The sequence below is a fragment of the Camelus dromedarius genome, chromosome 34 (assembly GCF_036321535.1).
Source record: "Camelus dromedarius isolate mCamDro1 chromosome 34, mCamDro1.pat, whole genome shotgun sequence".
Taxonomy (NCBI): domain Eukaryota; kingdom Metazoa; phylum Chordata; class Mammalia; order Artiodactyla; family Camelidae; genus Camelus; species Camelus dromedarius.
The window spans coordinates 11900418-11924699 of record NC_087469.1 but is presented as its reverse complement, the minus strand read 5'-3'; the positions used below and the strand labels follow the sequence as shown (position 1 = coordinate 11924699).

General features: G+C 42.6%; 2 long non-coding RNA genes across 6 annotated transcripts in view; one reads left to right on the top strand and one right to left on the bottom strand.

Moving 5' to 3' along the window:
* LOC105097560 (uncharacterized) overlaps positions 1–24282 on the top strand; it is a 205126-nt gene that overhangs the window by 122101 nt on the left and 58743 nt on the right. The gene's annotated exons all lie outside the window — the stretch shown is intronic.
* The window catches only part of LOC105097552 (uncharacterized), a 33140-nt gene continuing 9937 nt past the window's right edge, over positions 1080–24282 (bottom strand). For 2 of the 5 annotated variants that reach the window (XR_010378932.1, XR_004133873.2), the window contains one exon: positions 11929–12167. This is a non-coding gene — a long non-coding RNA (uncharacterized LOC105097552). Of the gene's footprint in view, positions 1500–11928; positions 12168–24282 lie in introns of those variants that run through there. The other 3 variants (XR_010378934.1, XR_837956.3, XR_010378933.1) reach the window with 3 other exon arrangements.

Genomic DNA, 24282 nt, shown 5'->3' with positions numbered 1-24282 from the left:
GTGTGTCTGAACTCAGGCATTCAGAATCAAAAGCCCGTGTTCTCAACTGTGTGAAATCAACTATGTTATTTTTAAAATTTAACCTATAAAAGGGGACATACTGGAAATACTTTGACATAGTTATTTTCTAAAAGAAAAAGAGCCAAAGCCAACAAGAGCTACATTAGATCTGCTGAATTGCATCTCGATTGCCTTGCATGGTGCAAAACAGACCATATGACCATCCCATCACTCCTGGAGTGTCGCGTCCTGCTCAGCTGTCAGGTTTGTTGGTTTCCTAAATCAACCAGTCACAGACCATCACCTAAAATATTTTTCACTGTCAGGTTCTAGAGCATAAAATTAGTCTTTATTGCTTTGACTATTACTAATTTCAAAGGCCAAGGAAGGATCATGTAGCAATGGCAGCTGAGCCGGGACCAGAAGGGCTCCCCCGATGAAATAAATTTTTTCTGATGGCTTTCGTTGGAGTGCTGATGTGGAGGAATTGTCAGGGCTCTGGGATGTTTCCTTAGGGCTGGGAAGGCCAGGCACATGGGCTGCTTTTCACCCTCAGTACTTCTTCCCGTGAGCTGGGCCATGTCACTGAGTCTGGGCCCACGTGCTAGGCACACAAGGGGGGTCTTGGCCAACCAGACCTCTGTTCAGGGTTTCGGGTGCTGGAATCCTGGGGGTCTCCAGGCTGAGAGTCAAGGTGCTTCCCGGGCAGCCTCCAAAGCAGTAAGTCTCCCCAACAAATCACACAAGAAGGAAACAAAGTTGTCGGTGGCTTCTCTTTCCAATGGTACCTATTCTGAGTATAAAGAGAACCGTCAGCTCCATTCATAAAATTGAACTTAGATCAGCCTTGGTTCAAGATAATGGAAAAGGTCAGACCATGTTTCAACTTCTCTTTTCTGAAGTCACTTACCCTTTCCTGATCTTTTACTAATTATCTGCTCCTGTCACCCCAGCCTCAGAAGAATTTCTGTAGCAGTCTCAGTGGGTTTAGTGAAAAATCTCAAGGCGAAGGTGCGCTTTGAAGGACAGGAGTGGAGAAGGCACGGCTGGTCTGCTCCCCGCCACGTGGATGTCTTCTGTAATAAGGACCACGTATTGAGGGCTATTTGTGAAGCCTCGTGTCTAAGCCTTCAGATGTATCCCCTACAGTATCTCCTTGACTTTGACACTATGGGGATCCATCACTGTAAAGATAAGAAAACTGAAGCTTAGAGAGGTTAACTGTTGTTGTGGGATGAACTGTGTCCCCCTAAAAGATATATTGAAGTCCTGACCCACAGTACCTGTGAACATGACCTTGTTTGGAAATAGGGTCTTTGGAGATGTAGCCACGTTCAGATGAAGTCGTTAGGGTGGGGCCTTAATCCAACAGGACTGGTGTCCTTATGAGAAGAGGTAATTCGAACGCAGAGATGGACATGCACAGAAAGAAGACAGTGTAGAGACCACAGGGAGAAGATGGCCACGTGACAACGGAGGCAGAGACTGCAGCGGCACACCTGCAAGTCAAGAAATGCCAAGGATTACAAACACCAAGAGCCAGAGGAGGCAAGGAAGGAGTGCCCTTCCAGATCCTTCAGAGGGAACGTGGCCCTGCTGACACCTTGATTTTGGACTTCACGCCTCCAGACCTGCGAGACAATAAATTTCCATTGTTTTAAGCCATCCCATCTCACGATCCTTTACTATGGCAACCCTAGAAAACTAAATGACTGTCTGACCCCAAAACCCATGTTCATAGCTTCTACACCTTACTGCCAAAGGGCCAAGTCAGCATCGAGTAGAAACAGTCAATGCTACCTCTTTTACAGAGAAAGTGCCCTTGGAGTCTGCCTCCAAGGATGAGGGTGAATTTGTTAGGTGAGAAAGGGAGGAAAGAGAAACTCAGGACAAGCATGAAAGACAATGAGAGAGGATGCTGTGCTTCAGGAATAAATATGGCTCATGCCTGGGGTGAAGGAGCTGTGCGCGGCAAGGAAATGCAACCATGCCAGACACCTCCACCTTCTGGAAAAGTCTTGGGTGCAGACTTGCAGACGAGCTTCCATGTTGGGGTGCATCCACAGAGAAAGGATGGCTACAGTCTGTGCTTGAATCATGGGGGCTGCTGCCCTGCAGTTTAATGCTAGAGCTTTCGTGGCAATGCATCCTTCCGGCATAGTCAATGGACTTAGCCGGGGCGAGCTGGAAGATTCCATCAGCAAAGGAATCCACCAGATAAGGAGCGTTTTCCTTCCTTGTCATTAAGCACTGTCTCTTAATTAAGTTGTCTTCCGCCCACTTGATCGGAAAAGAATACTAAGAAGTGCTTTTCCAGGAAAATGTTTATTTCTCGTCCCATCCCCTTAACAGCCACCCTCCTTCCCCACCCCCAGCATGTCTCGTCATGCAGGGCTGGTGCTGGGAGGTAAGTAAGCCGAGGGACTGGGGAGGAGTGAGCCCCCTTTATCTCAGTGTGGGTACAGGTGTGTGTGCGGGGGGAAGGGCACCGCCCCGGCCCCTGGCGGGCGCGAAGACAGCGCTCAGAGCATGAATCACGGATGCAGTCAAGCTGGGCTTCGTGATAACTGCAGCGAATCCTTTAATCTCGCATAGAGAGATGAGGTCACGCGCCAGTTACTAGAGAATATCCCTTTCGCACCTCTAGATTCCAGGCTTTGCCTTGTTTCCACCAGTAAAGGCTCTTTTATTAAACACTGTACGTTTTGTTACAATTCAGGTGAAGTTAATTTAAATGAGGCAAAAGCCATTTATAGCCTGTCTCTTCCTTTGCTTCTGCCCCATAGCCACGCAGTCTCAAATGCTATCAATTCTTTCTTTTCTTATTCCTATCCCTCCTGCCTGTCTGTCTCTTCCCCTCCATTTCCAGGATGTAGTTGACACTCACCTATTCACCCTTGAAGTCGCAGCTCGTACTTCACCTCTCCTGGAAACACTTCCCCGACCTTTCCACCTCCCCTCCCACGCGGGGCTGGCCGACTCAGGCGCCACCTTCCCGATGCTTCAGTTAGGAGGTGGATCACAATTGGCTGTCATTACTGGTTGACCCTCCTCTGTGGCTGCATAACAAGCCACCTTACAACTTAGTGGCTTAAAACAACAATTTATTATTACTGTTCTCTCTCACGGTTCTGGAGTTTAACTGGGCTCGGCTACGTCCCCATCACTGGTTCTCTCCACAGCTACTCTCAGAGGGTGAATGTCAGTGGTAGTCAGGGCTGGGACCGGGACCATCTCCAAGGCTTCGTCGCGCACATGGCTGGGGCCCAGGCTGGGAAAACTCAAACAGCAGGGGCCCTTTGGGCAAGTCTCCATCTCTGTGTGGCCCTTCCTCATGGCCTCTCCTTCACAGCAGCTTCAAAGTAGCCATACGTCTTACACAGCCACTCAAGGCTCCCAAAGGCACGTGTCCCAAGAGATAGCGAACCAGGAAGAACCCGTGTTACTTTCTGTCACTTAGGCCAATCACACAGTGCCACTTCTGCCGCAGTCCTGGACCACCAGCATTCGGTGGGGAGGGAATATAACTTTCCTACGAGATAAGATCTAAACCCTTTTTCATGACAAGAATTTAGTCAAGGTCTTTTGCAAGAGCTTCGTGCTGACTCACTACCGATCAGTGGCACCTGACGTTTTCATGCTCCACAGCTGTGATCATCTTGCCCCTCCTGACCTGGGGTTTCCCCTCTGACCTACCTTCCCCAAATCTTCTCCATCTTCTCAAGTCCCTTACCCTCTTATACCGCCTCCATAAACCTTTCTCGACCCCCCCCCCCATAGAGGGCCCGTTGCCGTCTCTGTTACTGGCTGTGCCCGTTGGGTAATCAGGCTTACACTTCAGCTTTCAAAGCCTATGGCTCATGTAAGGGGCTGATAAGTCCCTTGAGGACCGAGTCTCCCACAGCAGCTCGTGCGGCACTACAGAGCTGTTCACATGGCAAGAACAGTACCATTTTTTGAACAAATTAATTAATTAACAATTAGGTCACTCCTCCGCCTGCCTTCCTCATGCGAGGCTTTTGTGTTTCTTTGAGCAACAGGGGTTCGTTGTAGCTTTCCACTGATCTCCTCTGCCTGCGGTTGCTGGGCTGCGGCCCCGGGTTCAGCCCTTGCGTGGGCGCCCTGCCCCCTCCACCATCAGAGCCCAGAAAGTGAGGAAGGTTTGGATGCGCATGGAGTAACCACACCATGATACTTTTATTGGTGTTTATTTTGTGCTGGAAGGTCTGTTCCGACTAAAGCCAAGCAGGACCAGATGTGGCAGGCGGAGCTCTGTAGCCAAATCCATTCTTAGCTCTATTTAATGAAAAGAGAAGGAAAGACAACAGGACTGTCAATGCTAAGAGGGGTTCTGGAGATGCCAAAAACCTCACTCCGACCCTTTCCAAACACAGACCACGGGCATATTCCTGCACAGTGGTCTCACACCAGCAGCACCCACGTTTTCATCTGCTTTGCCCCTTGGGCACCTCCCCTATCCACCTACTTTCTGCATCCCTTGGCCCAGAGACCCTCCCAGCCTCTCCCTGTAGCCAACACACTCCATCTCCTATTCTGCTTGTCAGATTCAGTCCCCTGAGGAGCAGGCAGGCAAAGAGGGTGACCATTTTCCCTTAAAGAAAAGCAAGAATAAAATGCCTATTATGTGGCCCCAAATTCTTATTTCTGGGTCACAGTTCACTGAGTCCTAGAAGCTTGGAATTGAAGGAAACCCTAGAGATGACCTAGATCATCTCTTTACCTCTGCTGCATCTGATGACAGACCACCCTGGCTCGCTTGATACGCAGCATCAGCTTTGAGAGGGAGGACCTCCCTCTGCAAGTCACTTGACAAGAGACCTGGTGGCATGTGGCAGGGAAGCTCTGCTGGCAGAGGGGTAACTGAAGAGTTTCCCTTAAATGTGATGGCTGTTTGTATTTTACAATCATATACCCCCAAGAGAATATGAAGAAAACTTTAGGTCATCTTTTCCAGAAAAGAGCATATAGACGTGATATTCTGCATAATTTTAATAGGTTCAAAGACGCCCCAAACCCATCTGTAGATGCCAAGTTAAGAATCCCTGATTTAATGTTGTTTTTGAGAACCAAGCAAATGAAACTGGTCCATGGACTAAAACAACAGTGAAGTTAGTTTGACCTTGGAGAAGAAAAAAAATCAAGCCTTGGAAATGGAAAATTGTATTTTCAATTGTTGTCCCTCACATCCCTCTCATCACCCATCTGGGCCAACTGTGTCTCAGAGACACTAAGATGGTTAAAAAAACAGTGAAAAAAGTGAGGCAGCCTTGCAAGTGATTTTGTGGGGCCACGTATTTCCTTGACAGGCTCTCCACATTGTGTGGAGAGATGCCACACTCGTCACCACTGTGTGTTGGCAACTCCTAGGATTCTGAAGGCTAATGATTTTATGAGCCCAGAGCTCACACATGTTGCACCTTTCAAAACCTTCACTTCTCTTTTGTTTGCAGCATTTCCCAATGACAGTCTCAGGAATGAGAGCATAAAGGGGGAGGTTTTCGTGCGTTCTTACCAAACCAGTGCTTTGTGTTTCTTGGTTGCTGACTGACTGGTGGAAACCTTAATGGTCATAGCTGCCAAGTAGACCCCAGTTAAGTGCTGCCTGTAAAAACAAACCTGGGAAGGTCGCGTGGCATGTTCCATGGTATATTTCTTCAGAGCTTTCTTAGGTGTCTGAGTCTGGCTCCTGGAAGGGGAGCTGTGCTTTCCGAAGAACTCCGTGGACGGGGAGTCAGCCCCCCGGGATGAAACAATGTTGACAGCTGGGCCAGACATTTGGGGGACGGGGAGACGTGTTGCGATGATTCTCAGGATCACTTCCTACTGGCACTGAAAAGAAGTTTCCTAGGATGCAAGGTGAGACAAGACAAGAAGCAGAGCTCCTTTCTCAGACCTCTTTAGCTCCTTGGTCTGAAAGGAACTAATCCATTCTTCTGCCTCCAGGCAACACGACCTTCAGATAGATCGGTTTTTTTGTTCTGCGTTTTTTTCAGCATTTCCAAAGGACATTCCAGCCTTCCTTAACCTTGCATTCCAGACTCTCCCAGTGCCTGTTCTCAGGAAATACTTCCTCAGGTTTAACTTAAACCCCTCTCCCCGCAATGGGAGACCACTGCTGTCCTCCCAGGATTCAAAGAACAGCTGTGTGGCCCCTTGCCAGTCACACTGCTCCTCGTTCCCATTGTTCGGGGGAGGGAGCGGCTCTGGGCGTGTGCGGATCAGCCCCTACCACCTGGTCCGAACCCCAGGCTCCTCTGAGGAGTTACTTTGCACACGGTGGGCACTGCTCTCCCAGGAGTCTGATATGGTCACCGGTGACTTCTCACGCTCTGAAATCAGAAGTCTCTGCAGGGGCTTTGAGAGATGACATGAAAGAGTGTTCTGCATCTTTATGGTGCTTTACCCAACATTTGTGCAGACATCAGTTCCACTGCAGGTGTAATAACCATCATTTTAAAGACAAGGAAATGGCTTCAACAAGATTGGCTCAACCAGCATTTACACAGAGGGGAAGGGGGGAAGCCACGAGTTGGACCTCAGATCACGAATGCATCACACCAGGGGTGCTTTCCACTACACCAGGGCTGCTTCCTGGGGAGAAGATAAACCATACAGCTCTTCTCTTTGCAATCCTTAGTTTAAGGAACAGAAGCAGATACACAAGGAAATGGCTTAGAGATGCATCAAAAGCCATGAACACATGGAGAGTCTTGCTTCAGTCACAAGAACCGTGGAATGGGTGGCGTGGTGGGTAGCAGTGAGGGCCCCCCCCCATCGCAGGGTGGTCCCAAGGGGCCATAGAGGTAGACAGCCCCGATTTCCCAACCCACCTCTAATACACGCACTGTCACCCAGGACAAGTTCACTCATCTCCGAGCCACAGTTTCATCAGGTATGAAAAGAGAATAATAATACCATGCTCACGGGGTTATTTTGAGGAGTAAATGAGATGATTAACATAAAGCACTCAGCACAGGGTCTGACAGATCGGAAGAGCTAAATAAACGTTAACCAGTAACTATGCATATGACGGCATGAATAGAGCAATGAAACTGAATGGAGTTAAATCAGGAAAGATTTCTTGGAGGAAATAAAAGTGCAGGAGGAATTTGGAAAGCAGGATTGAGGCTGGGTGAACAAGATGAGAGAAGGCATTATTTCTTTGCCCTCAGCCTCCCATAGGCACAGCTATGCCAGTCTTTGCACGTGGATACCCACACTGTCTGTCTCCACGGACGTTCACATTTGTAAACACACAGGAAAATAGCAGAATGTCATAGGAGCAGCTGTGGATGGATGGCTTATGGAGACATGGGGAGATGCCAGCATTAAAGCAAAGTCTATCCTGGGATGAATAGCTTCAGTGTAACTCCATTAAAAATTGAGTGTGCCGTAACGTTGAGCTATTCTTAGTGTGAGTATCTTCTTAAAAGGTTAAGTCTTAATAACTTGGCTTGCTCACCATAGATCAGCTGCTTCTGATATAGATGAGAGAGATGACCTCTCCGAGACTCTACAAATTATTGGAAATAGGGAGATTGCAATTCTTGGAACTTTCCTATTGATCTGTTGAGTAAATCATCTGCTAAATGGAAATCTAATTTGAAAGGTAGACATTTAATGGGATTAATAAGCGAACTGATTAGGCAAAATGTTAGAAGTAACCCAAAAAAATGCCCTAATTGATTGGAAATATATAAACAGGCCCCAAAGAATAAGGAGACTGAGAGGGAAATTACTGGATGCTTTTAGGAAGGGTAGCAACACTGCTTTTGACATCTGCCCAGTCCGGGGTGGACTTGTGGAGTACAAACCGCAGCACCACAGCTGTCTCCAAAGGCACGTACATCAGGATGTATTTCTGTCCACGTACGACAAGCCTTTGAAGTGCCTGGACTGAAAGATTGTGGGAAGTCCACCCTGGGCATCAGTGCCACCAACTCACACAGTGGCTTTCTGTGGCTAGGGAAACGACACCAGGTAATTCTGTAGACAGGGCTGCCCTGCGTGTAGCTCCTGCTCGAACTGTTGGCAACGCCATCTGGGAACCAAGTCCATAACCTGCTTTTGAAGGACACTCCTCACAGACAGGTGCTGAAATAAGATACTTGAGAGGAAAGTGGAGACAGGAAGAAATCACACCCATTTAAAAGCAACTCTGTGCCTGTCACTTTCCTTACGTTGTTTCATTTCATCATCTTAGCAGTTCTGCAAGATAAGAATTTTTAAGCTCATTTTACAAATGATACAGCCTAGTGGCATGGCTGGGACTTGAACCCAGATCTGACTGATTCCAAAGGCTACGAGTCCAGGGTCTTTCCACTTCACAGTTTTGCCTCGAGAAGATGGACTATTGCTTAATTTCACTGAGATGTTAGGCTGGATGTGTGGGGCTGGATTAAGCTAGGGCTGCAAAGTTGTATTCAGATCATGAAGTGTGTGTTTCGTGTAAGAGATGAGCAGGCCACGGGCAGTCAAAGAAGGCTGAATGGGGTGAGGGTGGGATGAGCAGAATTTTCCTTCTTTCTTTTAGGAGGATAATTCTATATAGAAGAGAGTAGGAAAGACCAAAATAAAAGAAAAAGGAGAAAATGCCTAGTTCTGGCAAGTTAGTAATAAGGTTTAAAACATTTAAAAAAAATTTTAATTGAAGTACAGTTGATTTACAATGTTGTGTTTAATTTTTTATTATACAATTTTTTAAAGGTTACGTTCTATTTACAGTTATTACAAAATATTGGCTACATTCCCCGTGTTGCACAATACATCCCTGAGCCCATCTTGCACTCAGTAGTTTGTACCTCCCACTCTCCTACCCCTGTAGTGCCCCTCCCCCACCACTGGTTGCCAGTATGTTCTCTGTATCTGTGAGTCTGGTTTTTTGTTGTATTCACTAATTTGTTGTATTTTTTTAGCTTCCACATATAAAAGTTATCATACAGTATTGGTCTTTCTTTGTCTGACTTATTTCACTCAGCATAATGCCCTCCAACTCCACCCATGTTGCTGCAAATGGCAAAATTTCATTTTTTATGGCTGAATAGTATTCCATCCATTGTATATATACACCACATCTTCTTTACCCACTCATCTGTTAATGGACAGTTAGGTTGCTTCCATATATTGGCTGTTGTAAATAGTGTTGCTATGACTATTGGGGGTGCATGTATCTTTCCAAATTAGTGTTTTGGTTTTTTTCAGATATATACCTAGGAGTGGTCTCGTTGTGGTTTTGATTTGCATCTCCCTGGTGATGAGTGACGTTGAGCCTCTTTTCATGTGCCTGTTGGCCATCTGCATTTCCTCTTTGGAAATTGTCTATTCAGTTCTTCTGCCCATTTTAAAATTGGGTCATTTGATTGTTCTGTTGTTGAGCTGTGTGAGCTGTTCATATACGTTGAATATTAATCCCTTATTGGTCATATCATTTGCAACTATTTTCTCCCATTCAGTTGGCTGTCTTCATTTTGCCGATGGTTTCCTTGGCTGTGCAAAAGCTTTTAAGTTTAATTAGGTCCCGTTTGTTTATTTTTGCTTTTATTTTCTTTCCTTTAGGAGATGCATCCAAAAAAATATTGCTGCAATTCATGTCAAAGAGTGTTCTGCCTATGTTTTCCTCTAGGAGTTTCATGGTATATGGTCTTACATTTAGGTCTTTAATCTATTTTTAGTTTATTTTTCTATATGGCATTAGAAAATGTTAGTAATAAAGGTTTGGACCAAGATGGTAACCAAACGACCTGGAAAAAATGTGGCAGATTCTGTTTTCCAAAAATAGCTGTAAAAATATTTCCTATCCCATGTTTTCTTCGAGAAACTTGTCACTCCCCATCAGGAAGTAGAGTCTATGACCACTCCCCATGAACCTGGGCAGGACTTTGTGACTTCCTCAACTAATAGGGTGTGACAGAAGTGATGCTATGTGACTTCCAAGACTAGGTCATTAAAAGTGGTATGGCTTCCACCTGGTTCTCCCTCTCGCTGGATGCTTGTCTTTGAAAGACCAGGCAACACAGGCCCATGTGGAGAGAAACTGAGGCCCCTAGCTGTTGGGCCCAGCTCAGCTCCCTACCAGCATCAAGCACCAGCATAACTAGCCATGTGAGTGAGTCATCTTGGAAGTAGATCTGTCAGCCCCCAGTCGAGCTGCCAGGTGATGCTACATGGAGCAAAGACAAGCCTTCCAAACTTGCAAATTTGAGGGCAAAATAAATGATCGTTGCTGTTTTAAGTACTAAGTGTTGGGGTGATTTGGTGTGCAGTCATAGACAGCCAGAACAAAGAGGGCCGGTGAAAGAAGGATTCACTGGTATATCAACCAACAGGCATAGTGATGAATCCTGGCCACATGGTAATAAAGGTCAATTTTATTTACTTGATTGTGTCTCCATTGCTCTGAGGAATGAAGAGTTTAGGGCTGGGCAATATGTGCATCTATGTAGAACCAGGTAATAAAGTATTAATCATAGCATTTCTATAGTATCCACTCTAATGGGTAGAGGTGGAGGTAGAGAAGCAGATAATCATAATGATGAATGACCCAATGGAAAACAAACCTGCACTGAGAGTGTACTATATTTTAGGCAAAATGTTAGAACTTTCATACTCCTTTTCTCACCTAATCCTCTTAAAACTCCTACAGTCTTACTTTCATTTTACAGGTTCAGAAGAAGTTAGCAAACTGATTTTTAACAAAAACACCTCACATCAGTGAGTGGTGGGGGTGAGATTCCAATTCAAGTCTGATTCCAGAGCTCAGTCTTTTTCACTCCATCATCCTACAGGTTTGCCAAAGGTGACTTCTCTGCCTTTTGCACACATGTGTTATTAATTTTTGAGTTTGTTTGGAGTGGATTCAGTTTTCTTTCTCAGCAGCATATCTATTTACCTTTCTTGGCTACTATTTTTTTAGCAAAAGAATTTGCATTCCTGAAGCATTCACGATCCAATGGTGTTGAAAGCAGATGGTCCATAAGTATGCTACGAGGCACAGGGAATCGAAATGAAAAGAAAATGTTGTCACACTTCTGGAGTACTGTGATGGCTTGTATGTGCATCCACAGATGCAGTGTATGTCATAAAGAGGAGTGACTTTTTCTTCTTTATTAAGTTGGCCATTATCTTTATTAAAGGTGTTCTTTCAATCAAAGCTAATACATTTTACCCAATGCATGAGTGTCTTGTAAGCTGAAGTGTGGAAGATAGCATTTGTTGTGCAAAGCATGCCTGCCCTGATCAGCCTGCTCTAGAATTCTGTTGGGGGCTGATGATTGTTTAAATGGGAAGAGTTCCTTCAATTATTTCTCAGAAGGAGAAGATGTATAGAAGGCAAGATGTGAGACTGTCTCCCTCTGAGCATCAGAGGGTTCAGTGATTGGCAGAAGTGGGCATCCAGATTCCTCCATTCTGTCCTGGCACTGCCACTGCATGTGGTGACCTGGCTTAAGTCATTAACCCCCTGTTTTTCTTATTGGTTCCTAGTGGACAATAACACCAAAGCAGCCGCGCTGAAAACAAGTCAGTTCCTCAGAAAAAGTAACCAGTATTTGTGCAAACCCAAAAGCCCTTAAACAACCCTCTCTGTTCCCATTTTTCCCCCCTGACAGCAATGCATTCCTTCCCTCAGCATGCCATTTTCAAAACCTTTGACATTTCACTGCACCTCATCATTGCCCTCATAGTGGATCATGCCAATTTGTCAGTTTTAATCTGTCTGGAAACGTGCATCTGTCAGCATAACCCTTTTTATTTCTTAAATGTTGATACAAAGATTTCACACATTGATTTTTGTGTAGCTCTGATTTCATGCAAGCTAAGCAAATAGTGACAAGTTGGTACTTGGGGTAATGAATGCTCAATCAGATTAATACAAATCAGTGGCATTGGCAAGTTTCGATGAGGTGCAGGGGATGGGGGTCTGGACAGCCCGAGCTGCCAGAACAAGACAGATGGTCAGAAGCCGACATTCTCACCTCTTTATCTTGATGGGCTCATTAGCAGATTTCTCTCCTTTGGGTCTCATTTGAGTTTCTTGGCTTTAAGTGGCACCCCATCATCTTGGAAGACAACCGACGTACCCTTTTCACGACCTGGCATGGAGAATATTCCAGTGCCCAGGGACTGTTCAGCAGCCTGGATGGCTAGGACTCAGGCAAACAAATCTAGAGTTACCATTTATCCAATAAGACCATTGGGGTCCAAAGAGTTCATATATCCATGTTAAGAACTACTTTTCTACAAACTACCATTTATTGAATGTCAAGTCCTGTAGCAGGCATGTTATTTTATTTCTCACAAGAAATCTAGGAGGCATATTCTATTATTTTTGTCCTTGCTCTTACTGTAGCTAGGCTACTTCATAAGTGAGAAACCGAGGATTAAGGAAGTTGTCCAAAGGGACACAGTTGGGGAGCAGTAAAGGCAGAACTTGACTCTGGGTCTGTAGAACTGCGAAGCCCGGAGGTTACCCACTGCTCTCGTATGCAAGGGCAGATGGCTAAGCCGGTAGACGGCTTTTCTGGTCCTGAACTGGCTCCTCTCCTTCCTTCCTTCCTGTGTCCCTCCTCACTGCTTACCCTCTCCTTCCTTCTTGCAGGCATCAGTCTCTCAGTCCTCTCATTTCTCCCTTTTTAAAACATAGCTCCATCCTCAGGCTCTTTCCCTTCTCAGGCTGGCAGTGGAGCCGGGGCTGGAAACCAGGGCTCCCCTCTTTCCTCCTCTTGCTCCGGATGCCCACCATACAGGAAGAAAACAGTAGATGACCAAAAGGTTTCAGAAGTCCTATAGGGTTTTTAAAGTTATTGATCTATCAAATAGAGGTCCTGACTTCCTTTGTATTTTTTTTCTTTTCCATTATAATTTATTACAAGATATTGAACACAGGTCACTCTGCTATACAGTAAGAGCTTGTTGTTTATCTAAGGTACTTAATTTTTTTAACACTTTTTTATTGAGTTATAATCATTTTACAATGTTACGTGAAATTCCAGTTTAGAGCACAATTTTTCAGTTATACATGAACATATATATATTCATTATCACATTTTTTTCTCTGTGAGCTACCGTAAGTTCTTGTATATATGTAGAATAGATAAACAAGATTGTACTGTATAGCACAGGGAAATATATATAGTACTTTATATCTGTTAATCCCAAATTCCTAATTTATCCCTCCCCATCCCTTTCCCCTGTGGTAACCATCTTTTGTTTTCTAGGTCTGTGAATCTGCTTCCATTTTGTAAGTTCATTTGTGTCATTTTTTAGATTCCACATATAAGTGATATCATAGGATATTTATCTTTGTCTGACTTATTTCACTTAGTATGATAATCTCTAGGTTCCTCTATGTTGCTGCAAATGGCATTATATCATTCTTTTTCATGGCTAAGTAGTATTCCATTGCAGAAATATACCACAGCTACTTTATCCAGTCATCTGTCGATGGACATATAGGTTGCTTCCATGTCTTGGCTATTATAAATAGTGCTGCTATGATCATTGGGGTGCATGTATCTTTTTGATTTAGACTTTTCTGCAGATATATGCCCAAGAGTGGGATTGCTGGATCATATGGTAACTCTATTTTTAGATTTTTAAAGAACCTCCATGCTATTCTCCATAGTGGCTGTACCATTTACATTCTTACCAGCAGTGTAGGAGGGTTCCCTTTTCTCCACACCCTGTCCAGAACTTATTATTTGTAGACTTTATAAATGGTGGCCATTCTGACTGGTGTGAGGTGATACTTCATTGTAGTTTTGATTTGCATTTCTCTAATAATTAGCAATGTTGAGCATATCTTCAGGTGCCTATTGCCCATATATGTATGTCTTTGAAGAAATGTCTATTTAGGTCTTCTGTCTATTTTTTGATTGGGTTGTATGGTTTCTTTCTTTTTTTCTTTCTCTCTCTCTTTTTTTTTTTTTTTTTTTTTGCAATTGAGTTGTATGAGCTGTTTACATATGCTAGATAGTAATGCCTTATAGGTCATATCATTTGCAACTGTTTTCTCCCATTCAGTTGGCTGTCTTTTCCTTTGGTCAGTGGTTTCCTTTGTGCAAAAGTTTATAAATTTGATTAGGTCCCATTTCTGTATTTTTGCTTTTGTTTCCATTGCTCTAGGAGATGGCTTACTTTATATTATCCCATAGGTCTTGTATGTTGTTTTCATTTTTTTTTTTCATTTGTCTTTCTGTCTACTGTTCTGATTGGGTAATTTCCATCATTCTATCTTCCGAATCACTGTTCATTCTTCTGCATTATTTAGTTTGCTATTTACTGTAATGCTTTCATGTTGGCAGATGAGTTTTTTAATTTTAGTTGACTCCTCTTTATAGTTTCTAGTTCTTTGTTACAGTGATTTGCATATCTATCAATAGCCTTTCTCAATTCCTTCAGTTTTTTTTTTTATTATCTCCTTTTTGAACTTGGGATCTGATAGACTGGAGAGGTCTGACTCGTTCTTTCAGGGGATTTCTCTTATTTTAATTGTGAGTGGTTCCTCTGCTTCTTCATTTTGCTAGTATTTCTCTGACTGTGAATTTAGGAGAAATAGTTATCTACTGTCTTCTTGAAGGGCTGTTTTTATGTGGAAGCATCCCTGTGTAGCCTGCACGTGTCTTATTTTTGGTGGGAGGGCTGTTTTCCATATGGATTCCTGCCACATCTTTCCTCAGTGTGTGCTGGTCACTATACCGTGGTAGCGGGTGTGGTTGGTATTGTGGTGACCAAATCCTGCACTGAATGTTCAGCATGTTTGCTCTTATGGTTGTCACAGCCCTATAGAGGGCAGGGTCTGTTCCCCAGTTGTTGGAATAGAATTCCCCAGATCTGGTTCTGAAATGTGGTGTGAGGTGGGTGGGACACAAGTGCTTCTGCAGGGAGAGGAGCCACAGAGTATTCCTCCACAGGAGCGGTCCACCGGGAAGCGAGTGCCGTGGCATCACCTATCAGCCATTACGTACACTCACAAAGTGCACTGTTGTTGGCACTGCCCTCAACCCTACCTCAGCTGTGGGAATGCAGGCCGTTGGCCTGGATGTCCCTCAGGCACTGTGCTCACAAAGTCCCCAGCACAGATACACCAAAGTCAGGCACCAAGACGTGCATAGTTGCACACCTGGACCCACCATGAGAGCTAGGGAATCAGCCCAGACCACAGCCTTGCTTCCACATGTGGGCAACATGCTGGTGCCTGCCTGCTCCCAGAGCTTATCGAGGCAAAGCCACGCCCACTGTGAGCATGCTGAGAATGCGGCGGCCGTGGGGGGGCCCTGCCCCTCCCTTCACACGTGTGTTAACAATGGGGCTTCTATGGCAGACCCGGGCTGTGTCCTCCACACACTCCCAGTAGTGGCCCAGACCAAACTCCTGTTCCTTCAGGCCGTGCTCTTCCCTGGTCTGTTTGCTGAAGCCTGTTTCAGCACACTGCCCCTGTGCGCACCAGCAGACACACGTCTTGGGCTACAGAGTGCAGCGAGGTGGCCAAGGCTGTCTGTGCTGTTCTCTTTCTGTCCTTCCTGCTGCACGCTGGCTGCTGCTCTCCTCTGTGAGCCTCTGAAGCTCCCTATCTGTCCCACCTCATCTCCTAGCTGGTGAATGGGGCTCCCAGGGTCGGGGGAACTTTGCTCTGTCACAGCTCCCTCCCAGGAGTGCAGGTCCCACCCTGATTACTGTTTTTTTGTTTTTTTTTCTTTCATCCTACCTGGTTACATGGTGATCTTTTTTTGCAGCTTTGGTTGTAAGATCTTCTGCCAGCATTCAGTATGTATGCTGTGAGAATTGTTCCACATGTAGATGTATTTTTTTATGTCTTTTAAATTAAAGTATTGTTGATTTACAATATTGTGTTAATTTCTAGTGTATAGCATAGTTATTCAGTTATACATACATATGCATGACATTTTTTTAAGGGCACTATTTTTCTTTTTTTATTGAGGTGTAGTCAGTTTACAATGCTGTGTCAGTTTCTGGTGTACAGCACAATGCTTCAGTCATACATGAATATACATAGATTCATTTTCATATTCTTCTTCACCATAAGCTACTACAAGATACTGAATATAGTTCCCTGTGCTATACAGTATAAACTTGTTTATCTGTTTTATGTATACCAGTCAGTATCTGCAAATCTTGAACTCCCAGTTTATCCCTTCCTACCCGCCTCCCCTCAGCAACCAGAAGTCTGTATTCTACGTCTGTGAGTCTGTTTCTCTTTTATATATAAGTTCACTTGTCTTTTTTTTTTTTTTGATTCCACAAACATGTGGATCAATGGAACAGAATAGAGAGCCTAGAAATGAACCCACAAACTTTTGATCAATTAATCTTTGACAAAGTAGGCAAGAACCTAAAATGGAATAAAGACAGTCTCTTCAGCAAATGGTGTTGGGAAAACTGGACAGCTGCATGTAAATCAATGAAGTTATAATACTCCCTCACACCACACACAAAAATACTCAAAATGACTTAAAGATTTAAATATAAGACAAGGCACAATAAATCTCCTAGAAGAAAACAGAGGAAAAATATTCTCACATACATCTCAGCAATGTTCTCCTAGAGCAGTCTACCCAAGCAATAGAACTAAAAGCAAAAATAAACAAACGGGACCTAATTAAACTTACAAGTTTTTGCACAGCAAAGGAAACCATAAGTAAAACAAAATGACAACCTATGGAATGGGAGAAAATATTTGCAATAGATGAGGCTGACAAGGGCTTTATTTCCAGAATATATAAACAGCTCATACAACTTAATAACAACAACAACAAAAACCCCAACCCATCCAAATATGGGCAGAAGACCTAAACAAGCAATTCTGCAATGAAGACATCCGAGTGATCAATAGGCACCATGAAAAATGCTCAGTATCACTAATTATCAGAGAAATGCAAATCAAAACTACAATGAGGTATCACCTCACACCAGTCAGAATGGCCATCATTCAAAAGTCCACAAATGATAAATGCTGGAGAGGGTGTGGAGAAAAGGGAGCCCTACTTCACTGTTGGTAGGAATGTAGTTTGGTGCAGCCATTATGGAAAACAGTATGGAGATTCCTCAAAAGACTAAAAATAGACTTACCATATGACCCAGCAGTCCCACTCCTGGGCATATATCCAGAGGGAACCTCAACTCAAAAAGACACCTGCATCTCAATGTTCATAGCACCACTATTTACAAGAGCCAACACATGGAAACAACCTAAATGTCCATCGACAGATGACTGGATAAAGAAGCTGTGGTATAGTTATACAATGGAATACTACTCAGCTGTAAAAAATGAAAAAATAATGCCATTTGCAGTAACATGGATGGCCCTGGAGAATGTCATTCTAAGTGAAGTAAGCCAGAAAAAGAAAGAGAATTACCCTGTAGACGTATTTTTGATGTGTTTGTGGGAGGAGGTGATCTCCATGTCCTTCTATTCTGCCATCTTGCTAGTTATGTATGTATGTAATGTGATTTCCTAGTTAGTATCTTGAGTTCTCTGTCAATTGGCTTGGCTACTTAAGTTAGAGCCAAGGGAGATTCAGCCTGAAAGAGCTGCTAAATATGAGATTCTTAGACCTACTTCATAATCTGTATCCCAAGGATACAAGGATGAGTTACTACTGCATTTCTTCAATCCTTTGCTCCTGGTCAGCTTCTCTAATTGAGAATAACACTTCTATCTCTGGGCCTGAAAGACTGTCTATTTTGCTTCAAACTCTAGCTTTGCAGATGCCTTCCAATACTCAGAGAAACCTCCTCAGCCCAGCTTCCAGTGTCCCATCCTCTTTCTGTATCCTGGAGGTTTGCCAGCAGAACACTCACCAGCCTTATCCCAACACCAATCCTACTTTCCATCTGTTCTGTCCTTGGTTGTCTAAGGAACAAGACCCCATCCTTCAACCTACTCAGTCTCTGAGCTTTGCTGCATTGTCTCACAGTCATCCTCTGCACTTCTTAAAAAAAAAAAAAAAAAAAAAAAAAGCTTCTCTATCTTAAATTCTTTAACACTACTTTCCTAGTTTCCCCAACTCCATGGTTTCTCTTCTGTTTTCTTCTTCTACCACTGCCTAAGGTGTAAACTCCACTTCTTAGGCCTTGCCTTCTGCTTTTCAGCTTTTACACTAAGTGCCCTCAAGAGTATATCCAGACTTGTGGTTGCAATTACCACTGTAATAATGATTCACAAATCTCCACATTCTTCTTAATTCCTAATAGCTTCCTATGGGAAATTTCCACTTGAAGATTCTACCATTGTCTCTAACTTACTATGCCTAAACTCCCCATTTATGTTCATAGCATCACCATCCTTCCAGGCTCATTGGCTTCAACTTGAACACTTTCTTTCTCATGAAATGTATTCCTTCATTCATGTACTCATTCATTCATCCACTAATTTATTCACTCACTCACTCAATAAACATTTACTAAATGCCTGTTCTGTGTCAGGTTCTGGGTGAGGTACTAAAGGTAACAGAAGTAAAGGATATATCCTGAATCTAACATTGATGATCCTCCATCCTTGAGGAATGACCCCTATCAACATTTTCTCTCACGGTTTCCACCACCACCAAGTGCTTTAGTCAAACTGATTTCCTGTGCTTCAGGCTAACATGTTCTTTCTTACCTCCATGTCTGTATCTTATCATTCTTCTTGCCCAGAATAATTTCCTTAATCTTTCTGCCAACTGTAATCAACATTTCCTTCAAGTCCCATCTATTTTCAAAATCTCAACATAATGCTCTTTTCCCCTTCTTTGAATTCCTATAGGATTTTGTGATTCAATTGTCCCCTCTTCCCATTGTGATCACAGGAAGTAGAAAGGCATGCCAGAGAATGTTTTGGTAATAGAAAAGCCATAGAATCCTTTAATGGAGTTGTCATAAGCAAGGGCATATTTTCTGGGTTAGGACACGATTAATTCAGCCATTTATTCGTTCACTTCTCAGCTCTGTGAAAAAAAGGCGTGGGCTTCCAGAGGGTTTGAGACCAGTGCCAGGGAGCCGGTTCATGCTGATGGTTACTGTCAGGTCTGCACTGGCCTAGCCCTGCTGGTCTGTAGCCTAGTATACAGCAAAGTGATTCAGGGGTGTGTGTGTGTGTATTCAGATGCTTTTCCATTGTAGGTTATTATAAAATATTGAATATAGTTCCCTGTGCCATACAGTAGGTCCTTGTTTATCTGTTTTATATATAGTAGTGTGTATGTGTTAATCCCAAACTACTAATTTCTTTCTCCCCCTTCCCTTTTGGTAATCCTAAATTTGTTTTCTGTGTCTGTGAATCTGTTTTTGTTTTGTTCATCAGTTGATTTGTATCATTATGTTAGATTCCACATATAAGTGATATCATATGGTATTTGTCGTTCTCTGACTTACTTCACTTAGTAATCTCTAGGTCAATCCATGTTGCTGTAAATGGCACTATTTCATTTTTATGGCTGAGTAATATTTCATTTTATATACATACCACATCTTTATTCATCTGTCGACAGGAATTTAGGTTGTTTCCATGTCATGGCTATTGTAAATAGTACTACTATGAACATTGGGGTGCATATATCTTTTCAAATTAGTGTTTTTTGTCTTTTCCAGATATATACCCAGGAGTGGGCTTGCTGTATCATATAGTAACTATTTTCAGTTTTTTTAAGGAACCTCCAAACTGTTCTCCGTGGTGGCTGCACCAGTTTGCAGTGTAGGATGGTTCCCTCTTCTCCACACCCTCATTTATTATTTGTAGACTTTTTGATAATGACCATTCTGACTGGTGTGAGGTGATATCTCATTATAGTTTTGATTTGCATTTCTCTAATAATTAGCGATGTTGAGCATCTTTTCGTGTGCCTATTGGCCATCTGTATGTCTTCGTTGGAGAAATGTCTATCTAGGTCTTCTTCCCATTTTTTGATTGAGTTGTTTGTTTTTTTGATATTGAGCTGTAAGAGCTGTTTGTATATTCTGGAAATTAATCCCTTGTTGGTCACATCATTTGCAAATATTTTCTCCCATTCTGTAGGTTGTCTTTCCATTTTGTTTATGATTTCCTTTGCTGTGCAAAAGCTTTTAAGTTTAATTAGGTCCCATTTGTTTATTTTTGCTTTTATTTCCATTACGCTAGGAGATGGATCCAAAAAACTGCTGCAGTTGATGTCAAAGAATGTTCTGCCTATGTTTTCCTCTAGGAGTTTTAGAGTATCCAGTCTTACATTTAGGCATTTAATACATTTTGAGTTTATATTTGTATAATGTGTTAGAGAATGTTCTAATTTCAATGTTTTACATGTAGGTGTCCAGTGTTCCCAGCACCATTTATTGAAGAGAATGTCTTTTCTCCACTGTACAGTCCTCCTGCCTCCTTTGTTGTAGATTAATTGACCACAGTGCATGGGTTTATTTCTAGGCTCTGTATCCTGCTCCATTGTTTTTTTTGTCTGTTTTTTTTTTTGTGCCACTACTACACTGTTTTGATTATTACAGCTTAGTAGTATAGTCTGAAGTCAGGGAATGTGATTCCTCCAGCTCTGTTCTTCTTTCTCAAGATTATTTTGGCTATTTAGGGTCTTTTGTGTTTCCATACAAATGTTTGTATTTTTGTTCTAGTTCTGTGAAAGATGCCATTGGTATTTTGACAAGGATTGCATTAAATCTGTAGATTGCCTTGGGCAGTATGGTCATGTTAACAATATTGATTCTTCCAGTTCAAGAACACAATATATCTTTCCGTCTGTTTGTGTCATCTTCAATTTCTTTCATCAATGTATTATAGTTTTCAGAGTACAAGTCTTCTGCCTCCTTAGGTAGGTTTATTCCCAGTTATTTCATTCTTTTTGATGCAGTGGTAAATGGGATTGTTTCTTTAATTTCTCTTTCTGGTAGTGTGTTGTTAGTGTATAGAAATGCATGTATATCAATTTGGTATCCTACAACTTTATCAAATTCATTGATGAGCTCTAGTAGTTTTCTATGGATAGTATCATGACAGTTTTACTTTGTCCTTTCAAATTTGAATTCCTTATACTTCTTTTTCTTCTCTGACTGCTGTGGCTAGGATTCCCAAAACTATGTTGAATAAAAGTGGTCAGAGTGGGTGTCCTTGTCCTGTTCCTGATATTAGAGAGAATGCCTTCAGCTTTTCACCATTGAGTATGATGTTAGCTGTGGGCTTGTTATATATGGCCTTTATTATGTTGAGGTAGGTTCCTTCTTTGCCCACTTTCTGGAGAATATTTATCATAAACGGATGTTGAATTTTAACAAAAACTTTTTCTGTATCTATTGAGATGATCATATGGTTTTTATTCAACAGTTTGTTAATGTGCATCATGATTGATTTGCAGAGAGTGGAAAACCCCAGCATCCCTGGGGTAAATCCCACTCGATCATGGTGTATGATCCTTTTAATGTGTTGTTGGGTTTGGTTTGCTGGTATTTTGTTGAGGATTTTTGCATCTATGTTCATCAGTAATATTGGCCAATAATTTTGTTTTTAGGGGGATGCTGTTGTCAGATTTTGGTATCAGGGTGATGTGGCCTCATAGAATGAGTTTAGAAGTGTTCCTTCCTCTGCAACTTTTTGGAATAGTTTCAGAAGGATAGCTGTTAACTCTTCTTTAAATGGTAGAATTTGCCTGTGAAGCCACGTGGCCCTGGACTTTTGCTTGCTGGGAGTTTTAAATTACTGATTCAGTTTCAGTATTGGTAACTGGTCTGTTCCTGTTTTCTTTGTTTTCCCCCTGGTTCAGTCTGGGGAGATTGCACCTTTCTAAGAATTTGTTTATTTCTTCTGGGTTGTCCATTTTATTGGCATAGAGTTGCTTGTAATAGAGTCTTACGATCATTTGTATTTCTGTGGTGTCAGTTATAACTTCTTTTTCATTTCTAATTTTATTGGCTTGGGCCCTGTCCCTTTTCTTCTTGGTAAGTCTGGCTAAAGGTTTACCAGTTTTATTTATGTTTTCAAAGAACCAGCTTTTAGTTTCATCAGTCTTTCCCTTTTTATGTTGTTTCTTTTCCATTTATTTCTGCTCTGATATTTCTAACTTTGGGTCTTGTTTGTTCTTTTTTTAGTTTCTTTTGGTGTAAGGTTAGGTTTTCTCATTTCCTGAGGTAAGCTTATATCACTATAAACTTCCCTCTTAGAACTGCTTTTGCTGCACCCCATAGGTTTTGGATCATTGTATTTTCATTGTCATTTGTCTGTAGAAATTTTTTTATTTTCTCTTTGATGTCTTCTATGATCCATTGATTGTTTAGTAGCGCATTGTTAGTAGTCTCCAAGTGTTTGTGGGTCTTGCCATCACCCCCCCCCCCCGTTTTTATGTGTGTAAAATACACATCTTGACCATTTTCCTTGAACATTTCAGCAGTATTAAGTACATTCATAGTGTTGTGCAACCACCATCCATCTCCAGAACTCTTGCAAAAATGAAACTCTATGGCCACTAAACAATAACTCCCATTCCTCTCTGCCCGCCAGCCCCTGGCATACCAGTCAGTATCTGCAAATCTCGAACTTCCAGTTTATAACTTCCCACTCATTTCCCCCCTGGTAACCATAAATTGGATTTCTAAGTCTGTGAGTATGTTTTTGTTTTGTAAATAAGTTCATTTGTCTTTTTTTTTAGATGCCACATATGAGTGTTATTGTGTGTGTGTTTTTTCTTTCTGGCTTGCGTCACTTAGAATGACATTCTCCAGGGCTAGTCATGTTGCTGCAAATGACATTATTTTATTACTTTTTATGGCTGAGTTTAATAGTCCATTGTATAAACATATTACAACTTCTTTATCCAGTCATCTGTTGATGGACTTTCAGGCTGCTTCCATGTCTTGGCTATTGTAAATAGTGCTGCTATGAAGTGAGAAACAAGATGATCCCTGTAAGAGAGATGGTGAGGAACCAGGAAAGGCACGTATTTCCTGAGTTGGAGAGATAAAGGTGAGTTTGGGAGAAGCCAAAGTAGGTAGAGGGAGTCTATAGGTTAAGGGTAGAGTGCAGGCCTAGCATGCAGGACGTCCTAAGTTCGAGGCCAGAAGAGCTGTGCTGGGTAAGCAAGAAGGACGTCTCTGGGATTCACTCCTTCCAGGTTATAGGAACACGGTGCTAGACGACCTCTGAGGCTCTGCCCAACTTGGGGCTTTATACCAGATCATGTAGAGACAGAGATGAGGCCTGTACCTGCCCTGGTTGTACCTGTTTTATGGGGCTTGATTTGGCTTTGGCGTGGAAAGATTTCTCTTTGAACCCTGCCTCTGACCCTCACTAGCTGTGCGATCTTTAAATAGAAGGTAATAGTTCTTCCTTTTCTTTGCTGTTTGGAGGATTAAGTAGATTGATAAAGTAATGTAAGAGGAGGGATGAGGGAGAAAGAGGGGTAGGTCAGTTTAAGCTTTTCAAGAACAAGAACCATGAATAGAAATGAAGAAAATAGCAAAACAAAAAACAAAAACAAAACTTTACCCAAGGAGGGGTACCAAACTTTAACTTGTAACTGCATGTAGTATACAATGCTTCACCCTTAGGCACATACAAGTCTTATAATTTTGTAGTACCTCCTCGTGGTCTTTGCTCTGTGTGAGCACATGGGGCTGCACTGCAACCAGATTTTCCATGAAACCTGTGTGAGGTCATTGAATGATAAAGGATCTTCTTGGCCCATGTTTCCCAGAGACCCTGGACAAATGGGAAATGAGGGTGCCCTAGATAATGGTGGGAGATGGAAGACCCATGGTCCACTGAGTCTGCCTCATAGACATAGACTGTGGGGGGGGGGGGGGCAAGGAAGGGTGAGAAGATTACTTGGCCATGGTAAATTATTTTTATCCTCTAGAAAATGTATAGTTGCTACGTGTTTGTAAAACAAATATGGAGGATATGTAGAAAAACTTTTCTGTGATTTTCACTGTATTATCTGCCAATGACTAGATCCTGTCTGCACCCACTACTCTCCTTAACCAAATGCTGTCGAAGAGAGAAATGTCATGACCTTGAGGCAGTATCAAACACTAACCAACATCCTAATATGAAACCTGACATCTTTTAGATCTTAAAAGTCTTACCTCACCAACTATGCCATAAGCACTTGAAATCATGTCTTAATACAGTGCTGGTCTCAACAAATCATTACTTGAAGGGTTCACCAATAGTCCTCCCTCACCAAAACTATTCCATTATTTGTGTTTATGCTGTACAATTATCAGCCAACCATGGGAAATCAAAATAATTGGCTTTCAGTTGGCTAAACAGACTTGTTAACACACTGAATA